The sequence below is a fragment of the Chlorocebus sabaeus genome, chromosome 17 (genome assembly GCF_047675955.1).
Source record: "Chlorocebus sabaeus isolate Y175 chromosome 17, mChlSab1.0.hap1, whole genome shotgun sequence".
NCBI classification, from domain to species: Eukaryota; Metazoa; Chordata; class Mammalia; order Primates; family Cercopithecidae; genus Chlorocebus; species Chlorocebus sabaeus.
The window spans coordinates 15,260,635-15,284,446 of record NC_132920.1 but is presented as its reverse complement, the minus strand read 5'-3'; the positions used below and the strand labels follow the sequence as shown (position 1 = coordinate 15,284,446).

Sequence of the window (23,812 nt, the reverse complement as noted above, 5' to 3'; positions counted from 1 at the left end):
GTTCAACCTCACTTTAAGTTCAAGAGGCAAAACTCCAGGTTTACTGAAGTAAAAGGTAAAAATTTCCTAGGGAGTTTTGGGGGAAATTACTCTTACCACAATGTTGGTTGAATACCCCAGATTTCAAACAAAACTGTATTTCTACCTGCAAACCTATACATCACCTTTAAATGACTCTCAGTTACACAAAACCATAACCATAACCACTTCGGGAAATCAAACTATTATCCTAAATGAGACTTGCATTTTCCTGCAAAACAGAAAAAATTGTCATGTTGATATTGTCTGTTATGTTTCAAATGTGAAGGGGATTTCACAGAGGGACAGGAAGAAATTATTTCTGATGAAAAAAGTCTACTGCTAAATAGATAAAATCAAATTAAGTACATGCACCAATGTACCATTTCTGGTTCTGATAGAACGAGAAGCACAAAATCACAACCCATTATACTCAAGACTGTCTACAAGAGATTCATTCTAGACCAAACATACACTAACCCCACAGCAACCCTGTAACAAAGGTACTATTATCCATTTTACACCAGCAACTTGAAGCACAGGCTGGCTAAATGACTTGCCCAAGGTCATTCCACAGAGAGAGCTGAGATTCAAATCCAGGGTGTCTGGCCATAGCCATCTATTAACCAAATCATACTGCTTTCAAAGCTGTGTTAAAAACAATAGCTGTGGGCCAGGTGCGGTGGCTCACGCCTGTAATCCCAGCACTTCAGGAGGCTGAGACAGGAGGATCATCTGACGTCAGGGGTTTGAGACCAGCCTGACCAACATGGTGAAACCCCGTCTCTACTAAAAATACAAAAATTAGCAGGGCATGGTGGTGGGCGCCTGTAATCAACAGCAATTTGGGAGGCAGAGGTTGCAGTGAGCTGAGATCGCACCACTGCACTGTTGCCTGGGTGACAGAGCGGGACTCTGTCTCAAAAAAAAAAAAAAAAAAAAAGGCAAGAACAGTCCAAAATGTCTTCACTTCTAACCAGCACAAGCATGAGGACTACCGTCCTCAGCAACCAACCTCACAATGATTAAAGACATAATCTTCATTATGAAGCACTCCTAACTGGCCACCTCTGTAGGGCAGCAACTAAACCTGAGAAAGCAGCACAGAATCTGGCCAGGTATGGTGGCTCACATCTGTAATCCCAGACCACTTGACTTCAGTTCATAAAACCCTGTCTTTACTAAAAATATGTGTGCCTGTAGTCCCAGCTACTAGGGAGACTGAAGCAAGAGAATCACCTGAACCCGGGAGGCAGACAGAGGTTGCAGTGAGCAGAGATGGTGAAACTGCACTCCAGCCTGGGCAACAAAGTCAAAAAAAATAAAAATAGAATCTGTATTTCACATATGTTTTCAAGCCAGCAGACCCCACTTCAGTGGTACTTTTCGTATTAGTTGAGAAAATCCTTAAGATAACATTTGTGGGATGAAAAAAAAAAAGGAAGCAGGACCCGTGTAAACTGTGTTCTAATCTTGGGACCAGCTTATGTCCTCAGTCACTGGGGAATCAATCTGAAGACAAAGAATTTGGAAGTCATCATTTTCTTGTTTCATAAATTTGAGAGCCCTAAGAAACTCATTTCTGAAGTCACTAATGAACGTACTAAATGTATGGACGGCACATTGCACCCAGTTAGCACACACTACAGGACTTGCTTGCTTCATTAATACACTTTCCCAGTTCCGCTAACAATTTTAACAGACCTCTCAAGTTGAAAAAACATACGACAGAATTGGGCGAAACACCACTCATTTATTTTGGTAACTTCAGGACAACCACAATTTCTGAGGATTTGCAGCCTAAAAGTGACTTGAAGCAGCTGAAGATATTTCACTTTTTTGACCGTATCTCATCTCAATTATTAAGGTATTGCAGTCACACTCTACATACATGACTACTTCTAAATATGTAAGTTTTCTGAGTTAAAATGGCAGACTGTGCACTTGACCCTATGGTTTACTGACTACATTATGATTCCCACATTAAAGATCAAAGCTATATGAGACAGACTGGAGTTCTCCAAGACAAGGCAACAGGTCACATAAATCTTGGAAAGCCAGCTGATATAGGTGGACATCAACCTTGCTGATTCATCCATCATGGGTTCAAACAGCATTCTAAAGGGACACAGCTCTCCTACCTCTCCTGTCTCTCTCTCATCCTCCCTAGTCCTGTACATTGTCTACTACCTGGCATCTGAAGGAAGTTTGCAATAAAAACATGTCTAAACTCTTTCTGGCAAAATCAATTTACTTATACACAATGAGAATTTTTGGATAAGCATGCTGCTCTATTTCCTTTAGTTCTTTATTAATATAGGTACTACTTATTATGTAAAAATTACTTCTAAGGCAAAATACTCTTCAAAACATATTGCTGAGGATACTATATTTCTTGATTTTAGAAAATGCATAATCCAAACCTGATTTTCCAAGACGTAAAAATACGGAATGCTTCACAAATTTCCATGTCATACTTGCATACGGGCCATGCTAATCTTCTCTGTATCATTCCAATTTTAGTATATGTGCTGCTGAAAGGATCACTCTTCTGTTTCTTCTGAAAGGCTTTTCTACAGTGGCAACCCCGACTAACCACACCAGGCTACGTATGTGTATATTTTTTGAAGTAGTCGGGAAACCAACAGTAATAAAGGCAATTTATAATAATTTATACTAATTATTGCTGCCCATTCATTTCACAATCCCCAAACCTTCCCTAACCTACAGGGTCTACCTCTGGCATCTATGTACCACGGATTGTCTGTGACACTGTTCCAACAAGTTCCCTCTCTCCTCTAATTCAAGAGACCTCAACTGTATCTCCAGGGTTCTGTCCGCTTCTATACACAAGCACCAAACTGATTAAACTATGTCTAATGTATGATTTATAACTAGCTCCTAATGTCATTTATTAAAACTAAGCCCTGCCTATAAGAACTCTAACACCACAAATCAAAATTTGAATGACAGCAAATTTCAAAATGCTATTTACTTATTATTCATTCTTTTAACAAATATTTAAGTACCACATTCCAGGCACTGTTCCAGGTGCTTGAGGTAAATTTATGAGCAAGATTAACCTCAAGAACAAAAAGATTCTTGCTCTTCATTTTTTTAAATTATATTATTACTTTATATTCTAGCAGAGATAAGGTATTGGTAGTAGTGGCAAATGTTATAAATAAATGGTTAGTTTGACAGAATCCCAGAAGGAGAGCACAGGACTGGGGGGAAACAGGAGCCACAGCAACCTGCAGAGTGGATCAAGATTAATATGAATACAGCCTCTGCCATCCACTGCCTGAACACCTTAAACCCATCCCCTTGACCTTATCTATGAACAGTAGCACTGTTCACGGCTACCCAGAATTAGAAGGACTCGCATCAGGACACCTTGGGCCTTGGGCCCAGATGTAGTATTTTCTCCCTAAATGATGAGAGAAAAACAAAAGCAGCACCTCCATGAGGGCTTCCAGACAGCCATGGGCCAGCAGAAGGTATAAGGACGTTTGGGGAGAGACAGGCCAAAGATAATTACCAATGTCTACCCTCCTAGGCCCAGGGCAGGGATCATTTGCCACTAGGAGAAGAGGCTTAGACGACAGATGTATTTAAGATCTGAAAAAAATCTCCCCAAGCGAGAAGAAATTCATTTTCTAATAAGTGGTGCTTAAAATGCAGTTAAGTCCACAAGTTTCTATACATCAACCAGAGAGTGTTTCCACCAAGACTTCCTGTTGTTTTCCAAATTTGCAAGTCAAAACACTAATGCCACAAGAAAACTGCACCATTTCTGAATCCGTACCGCATGCTGCAAATTCCACAGCGCTCTCAAGGACAGCATGTTGCCACGGCACCAACATCCTGCCTGCTTAGACGTGAACAGCAACCCTGGCTCAGCTCAGTGTTGGCAGCAGAATTCCCAGAAAAGCTGGCACTCTTCAAAATGGGAAGTCACCAGTGAAGAGGCAGAAACGCAAGACCCTGTCCGTACTGCTTGTGCAGTACCTCCTAGGGCTTGGGGAGTTGGGACATGTAGTGACTATAAACCCAGGCTACCCAACCCCAAGCTCCAAACACTGGTTCTGAGCCACAGCGCTTTCTTCATACAACTAAAAACAAGATGTTACAGTGTACATACTCAGGCACACACAGCCAATAGAATGGGACTTTCTCATCCATGAAAACTGAGATCTTCCTGTTTCCTTAGGGTGCCATGGCTCCTTGCTATTCTAAGTCAACATATTCTCCCTAACCATCAAAAGGAGATCAGGAAGCAGAGGACAGGTGTCCACTGCCTAACTCTGTAATATACAGAAAAGCTCCAATGGCAATTCATTAACAGCACTGAATTCTTTTCCAAGAAGATTGTTTAAAAACAAGCAACATAAACAGAAAACTCCCACAGATTTTATAGAAGGCACTGTTCTGAAACTGGAGGCTGCAGCTCGGTTTGCAGGAAAGATGCTGAACCAAGAGAACCCCAGCGTTTTGTCTGAACAACAAGGCTTGGGTCTGTCAGTATGTTTGCTTGTTTTGTCCCCTAATGGGGTGGTGAGGGGTAAAGGTAAGGGCAGAATCTGGCTGGATCATCTCTCAGATACTAGGTTCTTTTAGTGTGTGTGAAAGATAAGACTGCTCTAATGCCCACTTGAGAAAAAGACTACAGGGAATAACGAAAGGACCAGGCCAGCCTTACAGGGAAATAAAGAAACAGACAATGAGTGAGTCACAGGAAGAGAACAGAAAGACAGAAAGAGAGGAGACTACTGAACCATAACAGGAAGGAACAAACGATACACATGGCCTGGATGAATCTGAAAGCAAAGTGAAGGGATGTAGTAGACACAAAAGTGCTTCCATCTATAAGGCATTTACAACAGGCAACACTAATCTACAGTGCGAGAAAGCAGGTCGGCGTTGGCATGGGGGCACAGGACAGGAGCATAACGGAGCTTTCTTGGGTGGCGGGAGGGGCATATATTGATGGTATATATGGAATGGTAATACCCAGGTGTGTGCAGTTGTCCTAAGTTACCAAAGTGTACACCTGAAATGGTTGCATGTGTAAATTTTACTTCAATAAGATTGGTTTTTTAAAAATCCAAACTGAGGCCGGGTGCGGTGGCTCACGCCTGTAATTCCAGCACTTTGGGAGGCCGAGGCAGGTGGATCACAAGGTCAAGAGTTCGAGCCCAGCCTGGCCAAGAGAGTGAAACCCCATCTCTACTAAAAGTACAAAAATTAGCCAGGCGTGGTGGCAGACGCCTGTAATCCCAGCTACTCGGAAGGCTGAGGCAGGGAACTGCTTGAACCTGGGAGGTGGAGGTTGCAGTGAGCAGAGATCACGCCACCGCACTCCAGCCTGGGTGACAGGGCGAGACTCCGTCTCAAAATCAAAACTGACTTACAAGGTTTTTGTTTTTGTTTTTTAAATCCAGAACAGTAGGGGTGCGTATGTAGAATCAGTTATGACAATTTGTTAGATTAAATTGATTTCTCTGGAAAGTAGCCATCTAAATTAAGTAAAAGTTAACGCCAAAAGCCACACCTCTGGCAATACAATCCAGGGACCTGGTCCAAATGTGGAAAATCTCCCCAAGTTTCATGTGGTTAAAAGTGACTTATTAAAGAATATTTTACAATACAAACTCCCTTTTGGGGCTTTAGGGTATTAAAAGGAAAAAAAAAATTTTAAGGAAAATACTAAGGGGGAAAAAAAGTTACCTTTTTTGCAAGCCGAATCAGAGTGCCATCTGTATCTTGTGTTAAGGAATTTGCTTTTGTGTTGTGCAGAAAGGTAGATCTAATATTCAATATTCACCTATGGGGGAGAAAGGCTTGCTCACAAGTCTTCAGACTTTTTCTGTGTATGGCCATACACAGACACCCAACGTTCACTCTCTTCCCTCTCAGCTCCTTCTCTTAGGAAAGGTTCTACTTTTATTTTTTATTTTTATTTATTTTTCTTTTGAGATGGAGTTTCACTCTTATTGCCCAGGCTAGAGTGTAATGGTGCCATGTCGGCTCACTGCAAAGTCCACCTCCCAGGTTCAAGATTCTCCTGCCTCAGCCTTCCCAAGTAGCTGGGATTACAGGCATGCGCCATCATGCCCGGCTAATTTTTAGTAGAGACAGGGTTTCTCCATGTTGGTCAGGCTGGTCTCAAACTCCCAACCTCAGGTGATCCACCCGCCTCGGCCTCCCAAAGTGCTGGGATTACAGGCGTGAGCCACCACGCCCGGCCTCTTCAGACTTTTTCTAATGTAAAAGTGTACCAGAGAGGCTCACCATGCTCATGACTGGCACAAGGAGGTGTGAGGCTGGTTATGGGCACTGCCAGGGATTACTGGATTAAGAGCAAGGGTGATATGAATCCTCTAAGATTCCAACTCCTACTGTCACAAGCCCCACTGATATGCCACGCGGAAGGGTCTCTGAGACCAACAGCTTATTATAGCATTATTATAGCAACTATCTCACTGCAAACGTGCCTGTTAGCCCTGGAACTAAAATACCCGCATCCCAAAGGATGTGAAGTCCTCACATTCACTCTCTGAGGGTTCCATTCCCACAAAGGGACTGGGCAGGCAGCCATGAGAAGACAACTCAGAGTGAACAGGGCACTGAAATTTAGAACGAATTCCCAGAGTTGAAATCAGCCACCTCCAGCCCACAAACCAAAGTCAGCTCAGTTTCTGGCATGAAATTTTTTACAAGTCATCCTGGCAGGAGTCACATCCAAGATTTATTTTAAGACAATAATCTTGGTCCAAATCTCAACTTCCAGAACTGGGCCACCGAAGAGCCAAGGGGGGATGGGAATTCTCAAGATGGAAATCCATGTCCTGGAAGATCTCAGAATACTTAGGCCCATCCCATTTCTGCACCTGCAGGTGCTTATGTAGGAGGGCATCTCCTTCCCTCCAGAACTACCCAGCAAGAAATCCAGAGGGGAACGTCACCCAAAAACAGGGGAGAACAGGGGAGGCCAAGGCATTCATAGCCTAGCTTGTGCCATCTTAAGAATCCCTACAGGAGGCCGGGCGCGGGGGGCTCAAGCCTGTAATCCCAGCACTTTGGGAGGCCAAGGTAGGTGGCCCGAGGTCAGGAGATTGAGACCATCCTGGCTAACACGGTGAAACCCTGTCTCTACTAAAAATACAAAAAATTAGCTGGGTGTGGTGGCGGGCACCTGTAGTCCCAGGTACTCAGGAGGCAGAGGCAAGAGAATGGCTTGAACCCGGGAGGCGGAGGTTGCAGTGAGCAGAGATCATGCCACTGCACTCCAGCCTGGGCGACAGAGTGAGACTCTGTCTCAAAAAAAAAAAAAAAAAAAAAAGATTCCCTACAGTAGAATTCAGGGCCATCCTTGTTTAATTCAGCTGGCATTTTCCTATGTAAATCACTATTTCTGTTATGGTTGGAGTAATGTGGGAGAGGGTGATCTATTAATGCTATCTACAAAGGGTAGGTTCAATAGACCAGTTCCATTGTGACTAGTCATTTGTAAAGAATACTGATTTTCTTAATTTCATTCCACAAAGAGGCTATGGCAGGAAACGTCATTTTTTATACTGTTTTTCTTCTGCAGGGTTTTGATAAAAACTAATATTCATGTATTTTTACATAAATCACATGCTTGTTTTCCTCTAACCAGTAGCAGGAGGCAAAGGCATTTGTGCGGCACCTCTGGAAATTACATTACCTATCTGGAATTCATCTGTTTCACCAGAGACACCCAGCCCCAGCCCATCCAGCCAGCCTGGAAAAGCCTCCCTGGCCTTAATCTCATTAAGAGTCCAAACTCCACAGCCTTAAAGCAACAGAGCAATCTGCTTTCCCGCTGCTTCCCTGACTTTCTTGTTTGGAAGAGGAAGCTTTCTAGGGACCATTTTTTTTGTTTATTACACAGCAATACAGGTTTCCTGGAGAAAATACAGATAAGCCTTATCTCCTGAGCATCCATCCCTCTTCCTAAACTCTTCCACGCCATCTGTCACCTCCGGGCCTTCCACTTTCACTTTGGAACACACTGTTGGCCAATCCCATCTTCACCTGGCTAATCCCTGTCCTTCCAGTCTTCTTTCATCCCTCAGTGTGGATTAGTTGCCCCTCCCACCTGCACCTATACCACCACTTCATCTGTCAAAGCATACATATATATATACACACACACACACACACACACCCCCACACACACACACCCCACACACACACACGTTTATATGCGTATGCTTTATACATTATATGTATACATATTTTACTAAATTTACCAAGATAAAACAAAAAAAATTAAACTGTACATACTGTTTTCTCACTTACTTTTTTCACTTGCTTTTTTCACGTACTTTGTCAGTCAACATTCTTGCTACCATATCATTTTAATGACTGCACGGAACAGATGTTCCATAATTTAACCAATCCCCTATTGGTTTCAATTTTTCACTGGGATACACAGTAAAATACTTACTACACATCCTTGTGACCAAATTCCTAGAAACAGAGTGAAATAGATGCAAAATATCATACTACTTACAGTGCAGACCAGATGCTTAAAACATGGGATGTCAGTTTTTAAGGACACTAACACAGTCTCCACATAGAGAATAATGAGGCACCTGAAACCTTCATAAAAGAAATGACTGAGGTAACACAGGATTGTTAAGCCCAAAGAAGATGAACAATGAGACTGTTGGATGAGAAATAATGTTTAGTTCCTTCTGAGGTCAATAACGGAACATGTTGAAAGAAATGGAAAGAGGTATTCTGTTAGTTAAATTCAAGAGAATGGAATTTTCCCAGAGATATCCAACATCAATCTTGCAACTACTTAAACTATTCAGGCTGAGACAGGAAGTAATCCTGACAGAGGAAAGACACTGGGCCAGCTTCATAGGAAGGGCAGTCAGTCAACCAAAAAGGTCACTCATGTTCAACTACTACTATTTCTACCCTGCAGGGGACTTCCCCACTGCACTCTTTCAAATTAAACTGGAGAAAAGCCATGATTAAACTTTCCTATATGAGCCTAAGTACTATCCAAGCGCATAGCGTATTTACTGTTCACAAAATATAAGAAAATCAATTTCACCAATAAGCAAAAGTCATGCTGGATCAAACTGTAGATTCCATCAGTGACCATGGTACAGTAACATGTTTTTACAAGTCCTGTCTTTTCAAAATAGGGAGTGTCTGGCTTATCCTCACATCTTGTGGCTCTCACAGTTACAAATATATAATAAGATAATAAGAGCAGATGAGGCTAATGACCACATTCGCTGTAATTACCTAATCTCGTTGTTTTTAAGGAAGGAAGGTATTCAGTAGATCAACTGTCACTATTTAACCACAGGGGAGAAAACAGGACTCTCTCTTTCTGGATTTCTATCAATGTTTATATGCAAATGGAGTATGTTTCCAAAAGACACTTAAAGATTTTAAAGGGAAGCAAGGGAATGAAGAAAGCATTACATTTAGGCTTCAGTGAAAAGCCATTATCCTTAGAGAGGCTGAGTTTAGGGAAATGGCAAACAGCACAAACATCAAGTTCTTGGTGACAATAAATGAGGCTCTGGATCCAGATGGCCTTTGAATCTGGCACCTCTGGCTTCTATTTCCACACAGAATCACTTTCAAATCGCCCACCTTCTAAAAGTTCATTTATAAACCTGCAGTTTAAAACCTAGAATGCACTCCATCATAGAAATGATATTTAAAATGGCACTTGTTCCAAACCAGCACAAAGGAATTAAACAAAATTCACTGTATAACAACGAGAAAAGGGGTAAAGGATTAAGAAAGGGGACTCAAAGCTGCTAAGGGGAATTAGGAAGGGGTGAGGGTATTCCCTGCACCCTTTCAGAAAACCAGAAAAATTTGAGGAGGAAGAACCGTTACCAACCATTCTGTGCATCAAGATTAGGATGGAAACTCGAAAGTTTTGAGCAGGACAAAACCATGTCAGGGAGGCCGGGCGCGGTGGCTCAAGCCTGTAATCCCAGCACTTTGGGAGGCCGAGACGGGCGGATCATGAGGTCAGGAGATCGAGACCATCCTGAGTAATACGGTGAAACCCTGTCTCTACTAAAAAATACAAAAAACTAGCCGGGCGAGGTGGCGGGTGCCTGTAGTCCCAGCTACTCAGGAGGCTGAGGCAGGAGAATGGCGTAAACCCGGGAGGCGGAGCTTGCAGTGAGCTGAGATCCGGCCACTGCACTCCAGCCTGGGCAACAGCGAGACTCCGTCTCAAAAAAAATAAATAAATAAATAAATAAAAAATAAAATAAAAAAAATAAAAAATAAAAATAAACAAAACCATGTCAGGGTCTACAGCTTATCAAGTACTTGTTTTAGTTGACACCTGACTGGCTCCTGTGAAAATAATTAAGTTTTAAGCTACACTGGCTAGGAGTCTGAATTTCTTGGACCCGATGAATTATGCATGATAATGAAGTCCACAAATGAGATGAAACCAGGCTCTGCTGCCCTAGCAAATTTGGGCAATGAACATATTTCTCATGAGCTCCTAGTAATAAATCTGAAATTAAACTAATCACATAATTAAAGGGAGAACCTAGTAGCTGAAGTACAGAAATATGCAAAATTTCTCCCCACAAACTACAAAGTTTTCCATAGAGGTAAGTCATTAAAAAAGAAAAATACCAAAAATGAAGCAGCTGAATCATATTTTCTGGTGGGGGAGAAGAACCACAACTCCTTACCGAAAACAAAGATTCAAGGAATTTTAAAGTTTGAATGTAAACATTAATTGCAATGTACTAAAAACAAAACTAGGCCAGGTGTGGTCGCTCACGCCTGTAATCCCAGAACTTTGGGAGTCAGAGGCAGGAGGATCACCTGATGTTGTCTGACACCAGCCTGGGCAACATGGCAAAACCGCATGTCTACTAAAAATACACAACTTAGCCGAACACAGTGCTGCATACCTGTGATCCCAGCTCCTCGGGAGGCTGAGGCAGGAGAATCACCTGAACCCGGGGAGCGGAGGCTGCAGTGAGCGCCACTGCACTCCAGTCTCGGCAACACAAAAAAAGTTTTGTTTTGCTTTCAGACAGAGTTTTGCTCTGTCACTCAAACTGGAGTGCAGTGGCGCCATCTCGGCTCACTGCAACCTCCGCCTCCTGGGTTCAGGCGATTCCCCTGCCTCGGCCTCCTGATTCCCCTGCCTCGGCCTCCTGAGTAGCTGTGACTACAGGCGCCTGCCACCATGCCCGGCTAATTTTTTGTGTACCTTTAGTAGAGACCGGGTTTCACTATGTTGGCCAGGTTGGTCTCGACCTCCTGACCTTGTGATCCGCCTGCCTTGGCCTCCCAAAGTGCTGGGATTACAGGCATGAGCCACCAGGCCCAGTCTAAATTTTTTAATGTTAAAAATAAATATAATATACATAATATATTAATATAATTAATTACATATATTTATATATATTAACTTCAAAATACGTGGGTAACGTCAGGAAAAAAATAGGCTGCCTATTTCCCCACCTTTCACTTTCCCCCACCCCACTTGCCCCTTGTGTTTTTATTCCTAGGTTCCTTGTACACTGTTCCCCGCTCTTGTGAAAAGTCTTCCCACACCTATTTAAAAGTTTAAAAAAAAAAAAATCAAAGCTCATCTAGGGGGCTGAAGACCATTTCTAGGGAGGAGCTGATAAGGTTCTATTTTTTAATCTAGATGCTATTTCTTAATCTAGATGCTAGTTAAACAGGTGTGCTCCAACGGTGAAAACAAAAGTTCAAAAAACAATTTTAAGTACCTGAAAATAAGTTTAAGGAAGAGGGTATTTTTCCCCTTTCCCCAGAAGATAGACTAAATAAACAGGATGATCCTTAAGAAATACGACTATGTTGTTAATGAGAAAAGAGGCTGGCTGGCTCACTGCTAGGGGGAAGGAATTCCTGAGTTTTTGTTGTTTCTGCGGCTGCGGAAGATGAACTCCAAAGGAGACTGTCTTCCTCAAATCTTAACTGTGAAGCACTAAGGGCATCTGCCACTTGTGATCTCAAAGTACGAAAAGTTGAAGTTACTTGGCAACAGAAACCCAGGAAAACCGTAAGCCTCGAGGACTGCTGGTAGAGCTTCTAAAAATCTGACATTTAGAGAGAGAGATTTGGTCCCACAAGTGGGCCACCAGAAATGGAGCTGGAATTTGTCTCTGCATTTTAAAAACTGTAACCAAAACCACAGATGAAGAGTAGAAAATTCTTTCCTTACAAAAGTTCAGAATAATGTATTGTGTAATATAATGCATTTAACACAAATACCCTAAAGATACAGTGCACTCCCTTGTAAATTCATAATACACTGTCCAAGGAATTCATAGGACTTTAAATAAACAGTCAATACACAATACATCTCTCACACACAGAATGTTAACAATTAGATATTGAAGGGGTGCTCCAAAGAGACAGGGGTGGGGGGGAATCAAGTTCAAGAACCCTGAAGACCCCTTGAACTCCATTTATTTTCAGTCAACAATGGCGTCTGCTTCTGCCAAGTACCCAGTGACGAGGCTGTGGTTAGGGGAAAACGAGGTGCTTTACTCACACATCAGAACCACACTCTAGCTTGAATCTAAACTCATCCACTAATGCAAACAAGAAGAGAAAGAAACAGCACTAAAGAATGAAACCAATTTTAACTCTAAGTTAAGCTATGTTGTAGGCAAAGAGGAGGAAGATGAAGAATGAAATTTAGCGTGGTGAAAACTGGAAACCATCAAAGGCATTCAGCTGCTCAGGAGGTTCTCCCCTCTCCAAAGTCGAGTGACAGAATTAGCCAGTGCCAGCACTCTCCCTGCACCCTTTCTCCTGGGGTAGGCCCACAGCAGGGCTGCCCTCTGAATAAGAAATCCTGCATTACACTACATAAAGGAAGGACAGTGTGCAGGATGACCAGCCAACATCAATCTTCAATGGCCATTTCTTAAAATCCTTCTTCACGTTTTCTTCAACAATACTAGCTACATGGCCAACATTTAAAAGATGGAAGGCCTCTGACAACTTCCTCAAGCCCAGGCTCATTTACCAGCTGGAAACTGTAGGCAAGAAACCCTGTCCAACCAAAAAAAACCCAGACTTGTGCTGGCTCCCAGTGGGCACCCCTCCTGGCAATCAGTGAGAAGAGAAAACTTGGTTGTGACCCCAAAACCGGTTTTAAATGTTCCATCACAACTGGTTGTGAAAAGCAGACAGCTGAAAGGAAAGAGCCAATAAAGAGAGCAAAACACAAGCTGGAAACAGCGGCTCCTCCGTCCCTGCACCTCACCAAGCAGACAAGATACACCACCACAACCCTGCAACCTGATCGTGCCCCTGCCAGCACTGGACACACCCATGGACTCCGAGGAAAAACAGAAAAGGCTCATAATCTACGAAAGCAGATACTAATTTGCCAGAGCTACTGCATTCTTTCTGGATGCAGGGCAGAAATCCTTAAGAGTCACAGAGCAGCCTACGGGTGGATTTTAAAGCCTACAAGGAAACGTTCAATAAATATTTGTTGATTGATTTTTTAAAGAGATGATTAAAGGGTTAGAGGGGGAAAGGCCACGCTACAAAGGTCAAAAGTAAAGCATCACTCATCTAGATATGGGAGTCTGTGAAGGGCCTTCTGATGATGGTCTGGCTGCTTCAGAGAACGACCGTAACCATGAGCTGGCTGCTCTCTGGCGTCTGCATCTTGGACGGACTGGAAGAGGTGGCCTGGAGGCTTAGAATCCTCTGGCTTTAGAGTCCTCTTAAAAAAAAAAGTGAATAAATTAACACCGCTCCAGATTTCACAAAAAGTGCAGGTTTAACTACCCAAGTTACAGTGGGGGATCAGCAAATTATGTCCATTCTCTACCACCAGCTCCAGGAGGGAGGAAAAGGAGCAAAAGGAAGCTGGGACAACTGAGGCAGTGCAGTGAGATGGGCAGCTGATCTCGAGCCTCCTGAGCCCTGTACCCTCAGCTGGTTATCAAGGCTGGTTATTAGGGGGAGTAACCACTACCACCTGCACTTACTCAAGGACTGTTTACAGCAGTTGACATTTATTCCCTCCTTTAATCCCCACAGCAACCAGGATCAAGGTTCAGACTGTGATTATCTCTCAGCTGAAGAAACGGAGGCCCAGAGAACATAAGCAACGTGCCTAGAGTCACACAGCTTAAACGAATTATCACTGTTACTGAGGTCTCAACCCAGTGTTCTCAACCACTAACTTATGCCCTGGGTTTAGTGCTGATTTCAATATTACCTATCATTAAACTTGCAGCCAGGATTCGCCCAGGTGAACTAAAATGAAGGCACCTAACACTAATAATATAAACAGTAACCTCTGCACCTGAAATACCATTATCAACTTGTGGAAAACTTCTATTTCCTTGTTCAACAAGCTTGCTTTGTTTAATGGTGTTTGGGTTTTTTCCTTGGGAGTGAAATGCTGAGGCCAGTATTCAAAGCAGTCCCAAATTGTTTTGTTTTGTTTTGTTTTTTGAGATGGAGTCTCGCTCTGTCGCCCAGGCAGGAGTGCAGTGGCGCACTCACTGCAAGCTCCACCTCCCGGGTTCACGCCATTCTCCTGCCTCAGCCTCCCATGTAGCTGGGACTACAGCGCCCACCACCTGGCCCGGCGAATTTTTGTATTTTTAGTAGAGACGGGGTTTCACCGTGTTAGCTAGGGTGGTCTCGATCTCCTGACCTCGTGATCCGCCCGTCTCGGCCTCCCAAAAGTGCTGGCATTACAAGCATGAGCCACCGCGCCCGGTCCCCAAATTGTTTTAATCACATTGTTGAAATAATAACAAAGGAGGGGCAACTCTTCCCACATTGGGTATTATTTGGCTGGGCAAAGAGGTGAGAAGCATATTAAATAGTGCTTCCAATAAATGTATAGAAAGCCTATGAACAAAAATATTGGACTTTAAAGAATCAAGCCCTAAGGCTTAAAAAGGAACCCCAAAAAGGGAAGGCCAGGAGTTAAGTGGCTTTGCATGTGAGGCAATGACCCTCTGGCCAGCCACACTGCCTGTGCAGGATTACTGCCCATAGCCTTGCTACTCAAGGCAAAGTATTAGCATACTTGGGAGCTTATTTGAAATATGCACACCCTCAGGCCCTGCCTCACAGACTGAACCCCAGAATGCGCAATAGTTCAACAAGATCCCCAGGTGTGCTGCCTATAGGATGTGTGCCTTACAACTTCATCACCCGTTCTGCCAGAAAGCTGGTGGAGGTAAAGAAACCAGCTGCTACTAGTTTGTCACAATAAGACCTAAAATTCTGTAGGCTACCTTTATAAATTATCAATTAGGATTATAATTCCTGCCATAACTTCGAATTTACTCAAAATCCTTTGTTGTTTAACTTCATAACCATTGCTCATTTTGAAAAATAACCACCTGGGCTGGGGGCAGTGGCTCATGCCTATAATCCCAGCACTTTGGGAGGCCGAGGCGGGTGGAACACCTGAGGTCAGGAGTTCGAAACCAGCCTGAAACCCCGTCTCTACTAAAAAATACAAAAATTAGCTGGGCATGGTGGCGGGTGCCTATAATCCCAGCTACTCGGGAAGCTGAGGCAGGAGAATTGCTTGAACCCAGGAGGTGGAGGTTGCAGTGAACCGAGATCACACCATTGCACTCCAGCCTGGGCGACATAGCAAGATTCCATCTCAAAAAATAAATAAAAAATAACCACCAAATAACCTGTGATCGCAATAAACAGATACAAAATGAGGTTATATGTTATCCTTTGCTTTAAGGTTGGCCATTCTAGGCAATGGAGAGCCCTGATTTAGAAAGAAATTCTCACTTAACTAAAAGTGGGTCACCATAAAAATTAACAAATCTAGCAAAGTAAGAAAACATGTAAAAGAAAGTACAGCGACCACAATCAATATAAAGCATAGGAATAAATCTTCCTGATTATCAAGGCAAAAACAGGACTTACACCATTAGGCTTTGAACTACTAAGTCAACAATGGAAAGCTTTCGCTTCATTACTCTTAAAGTAACATGTTGGTAATAATGAATGATCATGAATCATCATCTTTCATGCAGAAAGATGAAAAGGTATCACCTTGCCCTCCTATGTCCAAAGAGCTATAAACTATTCTTTCTCTTGACATAAACTTTTCCAAAAGTTACCAATGACCAAAAACACATATCAATGTACAATTCACAAACACTGATCATCTATATTAATCAAAACTTTTACTGCTCCAGAAAAAGTAAGTAGTTATCTTTCCTTATTACAGTCTTAGTCACTATACCAGGCATTTCCTTCTCAAGCTAATAATAAAACATGTTTACCAACATACCAAACAGGGCAGCCCCATTTGCCGATTTGAATTTAATGCTTGAGTATCCACATAATTTTCCTTATGTTTCAAATATACAAGACAACTATTGTTTTTCATTCAGTCTTCCTATCAAATCACTATGGGAAAAGGAAGAGACTCATCCCACAGAAACTACTTTTAAGGACTTACAGACTATTAATTCCACAACAGAAAATAAAATGTGGTCAACAATACTCATTTCATGTAATACTGGCTTAGTGGAAAATAGACTGCAATCATCCATCAGTGTACGTTAACCTCCACAGTCAATAAAACGGCACTTCTAGTCACTCAGATGAAACCCGGGTGAGAGGGCTAGAAAAAAAATACAGGTATGAATGAGATGTAGTAAACCTCTAAATATCACACTGATGACTGATTTCAAGTCAAAATGTATAGAACTCATGACAGAAAGTGAAATGCGTATGATTAATATGGTGTCACTTCTAAATGCATTAAAGTTCTGCTAATACTCTCAGCACTCTGTGAAAAAAGAACAAAATTTTGTAGTAAAAAAAGGAGCCCAATTTCCCATTTGCTAACTCAGGTCCCATCCTACCATTTTGCAGCTTTTCCTCTTTATGTGGCACTTGCTGTTCCTTTGGAATTTTTAAAGACCTGGGATTTAAGTAATTGTAGCCATTTCTGAAAATTATGGAAAACCCAGTTACTTACACGCTGCTTTAAACATTTGTCTTTGAGTATCTGGTTTATAGAGAGACTACATTTGCAATCTTACCTAGTTCTTTTGTATCCAGAACCTTCTTACCCCAATATTATCTGCTTGCTGTCTACCAACAGTCACTGATTGATAACTATCACTGATAGAGTGTGGGTAACCTTAACCTTTTTCTTCCTGTCACCTTTCCGTCCCAGACCTAAACTTTCCAAGAAAGAATTCAACTTTTGTGCAACACCAGAGTCCTCATGGTTACTGCATCCTGTAACACCTCTAAGAACCATACTTAAAAGGGGGACTGCTTGCTCCCTTTCTACACCCTTTCCTCCACCACACACACACACACACACACACACACACACACACACACACACACACGAGGACATTGAGTCTTTGCAAAAAGGTTCTACTATCCAGTAAGTGGCTAATAAATTTCATTCATAACTCGAAACAGATAGACTCCAAAATGAGCAATCTGTAATTTTAAATGTTGTCATTAGTCTCCTGGCTGCAAGCGGTTAAAGAAGACCTTGCAAGCTCATGAATTACGGTACAGTTTATTACTCTGAATGAGCCCATAACAAGCACAGTATCTAAGGAAGCTGGAGACAGGAGGGGAAGGTTTTGAAGCCCAAAAGCTTACATGGAATGCAGCTTAAATGTCACTTATCCAATTGCAGGGGAATGATCCCTTCTACTCCCAGGCCCTTCTCCGCTTCCCTCCTTGGCCACAGCACACCTTTAAGGTGGAGAAATTTGACACATGTATTATTATACACCGTTCCTTAAAACATATGTCAGATCAGGCTTTGCTTACTGCCTTAGAGGTTTTTCAGTGCTTACGAGAGAAAAGGTCCTATAGTCCAATAATTAAAAACAGGACAGAACACCCATTCAACCTTCACTGCAGAAAATTGTTCCAACAGATTTCAGCCTATCCCAACCCCAGATGCAGGAGATAAAGCAGCACACCCTGAAATCAAAGGTTTCTTCTTACAAACACTGGGCCAATTAGAAATCATATTTTGAACATACATGGCACTCCATGTTGGTCACTCATAGAAGAATGAGGACATTATAACCTTTTGGAGGTTGGGAGGAAACAGGCAGTTCAACAGACACACAGAATCCCTCATCCACAGGGTCTGAGATAGCAACGCTGGCTGGCCAGGACTCCCATTTTCCTAAGTGGGTAAAGTACGAGAAAGGACAAAGCAATCGTCCTCAAAGTAACCAGGTCAAACTACCAGAAAAAAATGACTCACTACTAAATATCTTATCTCTTTCACCCACAACCAAGCCCACCCCGCCGAAGTGAGGAAACAGAGGCTGCCTGAGTAGCTTCCGGCCAAATGAGGACCGCTCTGAGAACTGCCACAGAGAACCATCTGTGTGGCGCCGAAACTCTGGTGCAGCGGCTGGAGAAAGGGAACTGAGACACAAGCCACAGGTTTTGGCAGTCTTCTTATTTCCCCCTAACTGGTCTAACTGAGCAGGAAACCAGCAGTTCTCAGTGCATGCCAACTGAGGTTCCAAATCCAACTCCACCTCCTCCAAACTATAAATTCCTTCCCATAGAAAAAGGGATGACACCTATTTCTGACACAAAGCACAGGACTCCACGATGAAAAGCTGGGACTAAACAAATGTTTTGGTTCCCTCTAAAACTGCCGCACCACCTCAGTATGCAAGACCTTAACTCATGATCCCACTCCCCAATCCAGTCATCCCTTCCTCTACCAAACACACCTGTCGTACAGACACCTAAAATTTGAGAGCCCAGTGAAGATTACAAGCTACCCTACTATACCCTCATCCTTACAAATTAGGTGTTGGCAGCAGGGACACAATCTACACTCAACGTTCTTTACATGACTTGGGTATTTCTCAAAGGAGGCTCCAGGGAACCCTATGTCCAAGGGATTGTATTCAAAATTAAGGCTCACTGGTCAATGAAGTTTGAGAAATATCGGGTATAGATAGCCAGGTTTCTTTCCTTCAGATGTGTTCGTGTACACCATGATGCTCTTAGAGTCCAAGTACCCCAAAATTATTTCACCACCAAAGCGTCACCACCAAAGCGTCCTCTCCACTCCCCCACCACCCCTACCCCCGGAAAATAAAATAATTCTCAGGATGCATTTAAGGATACCCAGCATTAACTTCTCTTGTTCTGTTTTGCTAGTGGATTGATTTGGGTCTTTACTGAGAGGAGGGAGTGTTTTTGTAAGTAATACATGTATAAATGTTTACTTTTGAAAATGTAAACTATACTGAGTATGGAGAGTAAAAATATGAAAGTTTATTTTCAGCAGCTCAGGAAAACTGGAAAAGGCAATTATCCTAATCCTCTGAGGTTTCAACTGTACAAATAACAGAAAGTTAACAAAACTTAAGAAACTCAAGGAAAATTTTTTTTTTTTTTGAGATGGAGTCTCACTCTGTTGCCCAGGCTGGAGTGCAGTGGCATGATCTCAGCTCACTGCAACCTCTGCCTCCTGGGTTCAAGCAATTCTCCTGCCTCAGGCATGCGCCACCACGCCCAGCTAATTTTTGTATTTTTACTAGGAACTTTTCACCACGATGGCCAGGCTGGTCTCCTGACATCAGATAATCCATCCACCTCTGCCTCCCAAAGTGCTGGGATTACAGGCGTGAACCACGGAGCCTGACAAGATGCTCATGGAATCTGAGTTCCCACTGTAGTAATGGGTGCTCTTAGGAACCTTACCAGAACTGTGATGGCACTAACAACTGCTAACGAAAACTAGTAGTCACTTCTTGCGAAAACATTTTGTTCTCCTTTTACTTTATTCTCTTTTTACTATTTTGCAAGCATAGGAGAGGGGAATCCAGAGAAGATACTTAATAAAGCAAATTAATCAAATAAAAACAAATGACTTGAACTACAATTTAAACGCAATTTGGATTGCATTCTGATTACACCATTTTCTATTGCTACGTATCAAGAAAAAGCAGGGTAAGCTCCGTAAAATGTCTTGGCTACTACGTTTCTGCTAAAGAGCTCCTAAGAAGAGGAAAGGAAAACATATTACATTTTAAATCTGACTCAATTGTCTTAGATCTATTTGTTGCACAGGTTTCGTTGAATAAATGTAAGAGGGCATTAAGAATGTTGTCGTTTCCCAGTCTTTTCTTTTTTTTCTTTTTCCGCTTCCTAAATTTTCTGCACAACATATATGCCGATTTTCTTTTTTTTTTTTTTTTTTGAGACGGAGTCTCGCTCTGTCGCCCAGGCTGGAGTGCAGTGGCCGGATCTCAGCTCACTGCAAGCTGCGCCTCCCGGGTTCTCGCCATTCTCCTGCCTCAGCCTCCCGAGTAGCTGGGACTACAGGCGCCCGCCACCACGCCCGGCCAGTTTTATTTTTGTATTTTTTAGTAGAGACGGGGTTTCACCGAGTTAGCCAGGATGGTTTCGATCTCCTGACCTCGTGATCCGCCCGTCTCGACCTCCCAAAGTGCTGGGATTACAGGCTTGAGCCACCGCGCCCGGCCTATATGCCGATTTTCAACAGTAAAAATAACATTTCACATTTGTAGAGAAAATCTAGTGTATGCTAAATAATCAAGTACTTTTTTCCGCTCTCCGGTTAACTCTGACAGGAACGTTGTGTGAGACAAAGTCTGAAAAGGATTCAAAGGGGGTAGGATTTGCCACAGATTATATAATGGAAAAGGATGAGGTGAGCTTACCAACCTCACTGTGGAGGGGCCAAACATCCTTAACAAGCTAGTCGCTGGCCAAGCACGGTGGCTCATGTGTGTAAATCCCAGTGCTTTGGGAGGCTGAGGCAGGAGGGCTGCTTGAGGCCTGGAGTTCAAGACTAGACTGGGTAACACAGTAAGATCCCATCCGTACAAAAAACATTTTGAGTTTTGAAAAAAAAATGAGTGTTGTACATGGAAGGAGAGTCTAGGAAAGGAGCCTGACTTACAAAAACAAAACCAGGCCGCGCGAGGTGGCTCATGCCTGTAATCCCAAGCCGAGGCGGGTGGATCATGAGGTTAGGAGTTCAACACCAGCCTGGCCAAGATGACAAAACCTCGTCTCTACTAAAAAAATACAAAAATTAGCCAGGCATGGTGGCAGGCGCCTGTAATCCCAGCTACTCGGGAGGCTGAGGCAGAGTACTGCTTGAACCCGGGAGGCAGAGGTTGCAGTGAGCCGAGATCACGCCACTACACTCCAGCCTGGGCAACAGAGCGAGACTCCTCAAAATAAATAAATAAATAAATAAATACTAACAACCAGATAAGTAGTCAATGAATGACAACTAAAAACAAATACCTACAAACATCTGGTTGTCACGACAACTATGGAGATGCTTTAGGTGACAAGGACAGACTGCAGGAAAGACAACGAGAGACTGGAGGACTCCTCAGATTCACTGCAGTCACTCAAACTAGGAGAGGACACTCTGAGCATGGAGACGGTCACAGGATGTAAGCAGGAAGCCAAGATAAGGCCACAGGGCCAGCCCTGAGGTGCTATGAATACTGCAGTGGAAACCAAAATGGAAAATGAAATTTAAGAAACAAAACCTTTACAACAGCATCAAAAACCGTAAAACAATCGAGACAGACGGGGGCTGGGAACACCCAAGATGAGCCTAGAACACCTTGATGTGTCTGTCAGGAAGTAAGAGCTCAGAGGATGATGGGGACATGTTACAGGGACACGGGCAGCAGCTTTAAGGCCTCCCAGCATTAGTGTCCTCACTGAAAACTGTACTATGGTTTGGGAACAAAATATCCTTAATTTTAGGAAATATGTATTATAAGGGAAATATACTTCCCTTAATTTTAGGAAGTATTTGGTGATAAGGGGATATTATATTTGCAACATATTCTCAAATGGTTCAGAATTATAGAAACTATGTGTTGTGGGGAGGATGATGAGGAGGGATAAGGAGAGAGAATACTGTCACACAAATATGCTACGGTTAACATCTGGGAAATTCTTTGTACTGGGTTTTGCAACTTTTCATTAAAAAACCACTTGTAAAACATAACCACAAACTAAGTAAGAACAAATAAAAAAGTATGAAGGAAGATAAATGCCACCAGGAGCTCTGAGAGATGCAGAGAATATCGTATTATATTGATTTGCTGCTGCTGTCTTCTCTAGCACGACCTGCAAATACTCCCAAAATGATTCTATTAGAATGCACACTGGCCGGGCGCGGTCGCTCAAGCCTGTAATCCCAGCACTTTGGGAGGCCGAGATGGGTGGATCACGAGGTCAGGAGATCGAGACCATCCTGGTTAACACGGTGAAACCCCATCTCTACTAAAAATACAAAAAAATTAGCCGGGCGTGGTGGCAGGCGCCTGTAGTCCCAGCTACTCGGGAGGCTGAGGCAGGAGAATGGCGTGAACCCAGGAGGCGGAGCTTGCAGTGAGCCGAGATAGTGCCACTGCACTCCAGCCTGGGCTGGACAGAGCGAGACTCCGCCTCAAAAAAAAAAAAAAAAAAAAAAAGAATGCACACTACAAATGCCCAAGTGCAGCAACTTAGGCTAGGAATTATGCCAAGAATAAAAAAAAAAAAAATAGTATTTACTTCAAAGGAGTAAAAAATTTTACTGACCAAGGCACTGGTATTTGTTTTTGACTGTTTAAAAGTTAAAGGGAAACATCTTTTTTGGGTTGAGAAGAAGCAATATCAGAAAATAACGGAGGTTGAAAAAATTACCGGGCCGGGCGCGGTGGCTCAAGCCTGTAATCCCAGCACTTTGGGAGGCCGAGATGGGCGGATCACGAGGTCAGGAGATCGAGACCATCCTGGCTAACACGGTGAAACCCCGTCTCTACTAAAAAAATACAAAAAACTAGCCGGGCGAGGTGGCGGGCGCCTGTAGTCCCAGCTACTCGGGAGGCTGAGGCAGGAGAATGACCGGAACCCGGGAGGCGGAGCTTGCAGTGAGCTGAGATCCGGCCACTGCACTCCAGCCTGGGCGACAGAGCGAGACTCCGTCTCAAAAAAAAAAAAAAAAAAAAGAAAGAAAAAATTACCAAAATACTTTTGTGCATGAGAGTCTAGCCTTACAAAACGGCTCGACGGATGTGGTCCTTGGTCCTTCTCTGTGTGTGAGGTATAAGATGGTTTTTAAATATAAAACCCTGCCAGGCGCAGTGGCTCACACCTGTAATCTCGGCACTTTGGGAGGCCGAAGAGGGTGGATCACGAGGTCAGGAGTTCGAGACCGGCCTGGCCAATATGGTGACACCCCGTCTCTACTAAAAATACAAAAATTAGCTGAGCGTGGTGGTGCACACCTGTAGTCCCAGCAACTCAGGAGGCTGAGGCACAAGAATCGCTTGAACTCGGGAGGTGGAGGTTGCAGAAAGCCGAGATTATGCCACTACACTGCAGCTTGGGTGACAGAGTGAGACTCCGTCTCAAAAGTAAGTAAGTAAATAAATAAATAAATAACCCTAGTGGCGGTGGGTCCATTCAGTATTGAAACATGTATTTCTGAACCCAGTCTTCATCACACAGCAATCTCCTTCCAATCAAGACTTCCAACAGTAATTGCAGTATTCTCACTATTACATCACAGAGCACCTGCGCCAATGCTGAACAATTGTTTTCCGTTGAAATGGTCCTAAAATGCTTTACCCCACAAATCTTATTACCTATATAAATTAACTTCATTACTATTAGAAATGACACATCTGCCGGGCGCAGGGGCTCACGCCTGTAATCCCAGCACTTTTGGGAGGCCGAGGTGGGCAGATCA

The 23,812-nt window shown here is 43.1% G+C and overlaps 1 protein-coding gene and 1 non-coding gene across 3 annotated transcripts in view; both read right to left on the bottom strand.

Annotated features, from left to right (window-relative positions):
* JARID2 (jumonji and AT-rich interaction domain containing 2) overlaps window positions 1–23,812 on the bottom strand; it is a 278,174-nt gene that overhangs the window by 206,025 nt on the left and 48,337 nt on the right. The window lies entirely within an intron of this gene.
* On the bottom strand, window positions 2,459–2,565 carry LOC119626908 (U6 spliceosomal RNA). The gene has a single exon (XR_005243086.1). It is a non-coding gene; the product is annotated as a U6 spliceosomal RNA (small nuclear RNA).